General features: G+C 33.2%; 1 pseudogene; it reads right to left on the reverse strand.

Annotated features, from left to right (window-relative positions):
* Window positions 1-1,432: 1,432 nt before the first annotated feature.
* LOC118915085 (60S ribosomal protein L9-like) lies at window positions 1,433-2,634 on the reverse strand (annotated as a pseudogene).
* Between the last annotated feature and the right edge of the window lie 313 nt (window positions 2,635-2,947).

Raw genomic sequence — 2,947 nt, forward strand, 5'->3', positions numbered from 1 at the left:
ATTAGAAAATGTATAAAAAGGATTGAAATCAATGATTGAACTTTTACAAGCTAGTAAAATGAGCAGAAAATTAAAGTCTAAGTTAAGTAGAAGAAAAGGAATAATAAAGATAAAAGTCGAAATCAATGAAATAGGAAACAAAAAAAGGAAATTAAGATAAAATACTGTACTTAGAGATCACTAAACTAGTTATACCTAGGAAGTCTGATCACAAATTAACAATACAAGGGATGAAAGAAAGGTCATATTCATCAATGCTATAGATAGTGGAAGTATATAATAAAACATACAGAATTTTATGTCAACATTTTTAACAATTTAGATAATTTAGACAAAGTAGTTGAAGAACACAAATTATCAAAGTTAGCACAAGAGAAATAGAAAATATATATTGCTCTATATTGTAAAGAAACATAACTTAAAGGCTTATCACAAAGAAAAATGCACTGTTCCCAGTGAATTTTATCAGTGGTGAATTCTATGAAACAAATAAACAATAGCTAAAACACACAAAATCTTTCAGAAAATAAATGAAGAAACTTTCCAACTCATTGTATGGGGCCAGAATCACCATGACACCAAAACTTAGCAATAACACTCTACACAAAAAAAAAACACCATAAATATAATGCACAAAATTTTAATGAAACACTAGCAAATAATATCTAGTAATATATAAAAGAAACAATGACTCATCAGGCATGCAGGTTGGTTTAACAATCACATATCAATGCAATTTTAGAAATAATTGCATCAATCAATGTATTGAATTGATTCTAAAAAGGCATTCTAAAAATAAAAAGCAATGTATGTGATTGTCTTAGCAAGTGAACAAAAACTACTTGACAAAATTCAACACCTTCAGAAACCTAAGAGTAGATAGCAACTCTTGCTATCTGACAAAAAGAATATTAAAAACAATGTAGCCAAATTAAGACTTACTTGTAAAATATTTTTAAAATTCTTCAAAGATTGGGAACAAAGCAAAGTGTTCAATCTTACAACTTGTGTATTGGATGTCTTAGCACTGCAATAAGGCAAGAAAATGATATAAAACGTACACATTTTGGAACAGAAGTAGAAAACTTTCTGTATTTTTTTTTGCATACAGCATGATTATATACATAAAAAGCTCTGAGAAATCCACTAAAACAAAATAAACTACAGTAGTTAATATGTAACTTCAGAAAATTCAGGATAAAAGGTCAATATGCAAAACTCACTTGTGTTTCTGTATCTTAGCAATAAATTATTGAGAATTAATAATTTTAAGTTAATATTTACTTTAACATAAAAACAAAATATTTATGAGAAATTTTAACACAATGTGAACAAGACTTCTACCTGAAAATTTAAAATCATTGTTAAGACAAGTTGAATTAGTAAATAAATAGAGTAAGTAGCAAATAAATTGAAAAATATACCATGTTCTTGGATTAGAAAACTCAAATTGTTAAGATGTCATTGCTTCCCAATTAGGTGTCTGTAGTCAATGATCCCAATTTAATTTGGAGAAGGAATTTTGTGGTAAAAATTAAGCATTGTCTTAAATTTATATGGAAACTTAAAGGTCCTGGAATAATTAAAACAGTCTCTTCCCTCCACCCCTGCCCCTAAAAAATCAGTAAGACTTTCATTGCAATTTTAAAATACCACAAATAAGTCTAAGTAATCATTGGGCATCTTGCTGTTTCTCTAGCTGCACAACTTTAGATCTTATTCATATCATCCTGCTGAACTGTTCCTTTTTCAGAAACATAGATTCCATCCAAAAATTTTCTGTCTGATATCCTTATTTTTAACTGTTCTGGCTTGCTGAATCAAAGCAGCCAAATTTGATACAAGTTCAGTGTTATTTCCTTCGAGAATCAGCTCATCTTTCTGGATTTGATATACTGAACAAGCCAACACCCCATCTGAACCCTGAGGATGTATTTTCACCCAAGAAATTTGGATTTCAATAAGGGAGTCATTTTCCTGAAAAACGATGTTGGTGGAGGAGTGTACACAGACCTCATCTTGTAACTGGAAGTGCAGGGTCACACCCTTAATCATGTTCTGTGCAGGATTACAGATAGTTGCAAAGAGTAGCCAATTCCTTTCTTTTTTTAAAAAATTTTTTATCAAGATATGATTGATATACACTCTTATGAAGGTTTCACATGAAAAAACAATGTGGTTACTACATTCACCCACATTATCAAGTCCCCACCCATAGCCCAATGCAGTCACTGTCCATCAGTGCAGCAAGTTGCCAGAGATCCACTGTGTGCCTTTTCTGTGTTACACTGTTCTCCCCATGACCCCCCACACCCTGTGTACTAAGAATAATACCCCTCAGTCCCCTTCTCCCTCCCTCCCTACCCGCCCTCCCACACCCCTCCCCTTTGGTAACCGCTAGTTCATTCTTGGAGTCTCTGAGTCTGAGTAGCCAATTCCTTTCTATTTCCCCATTTGTCAACCTAGAGCCTCTTCTTTTTCTTTCCAAGGTGAATGAGCTCTACCTTGATGTGACTGGAGTCCATCCGCAGGGTTCCTCTGGGGCCCTTCTCCATACCCGTACTTCTCGTCAGAGTGATCCCTTCAGGCATTTTCTAGAATGTCAACAGTCTGGTCGCTGAGAATGGTCTTCATTCTGGCAGTAGATGAGGGAAGAAAGTGCTAAAACAGTCTTGAGAAAGAGAATTGTTGGAAGATTTACACTGTTTGACTTAAAGATTTGTTTTAAAGATGCAGTAGTTAAGGCAGTGTGGTGCTGGTCTGTGGTTAGACAAATAAATGGATGGAATAGAATAGTAAGTCATAGAAGCATTGTATAGAAATAATAGAAAGTAAAGAAGCATTGATGCAATTAATTTCTGAAGAAATTATAAATTCTAAGTACAATGGGGAAAGGAAATGTCATTTCAAAATAAAGTGGTAGAACAAGTCTACTCACTACATAAAG

This window comes from Manis pentadactyla, chromosome 3 (assembly GCF_030020395.1).
Source record: "Manis pentadactyla isolate mManPen7 chromosome 3, mManPen7.hap1, whole genome shotgun sequence".
Classification (NCBI taxonomy): domain Eukaryota; kingdom Metazoa; phylum Chordata; class Mammalia; order Pholidota; family Manidae; genus Manis; species Manis pentadactyla.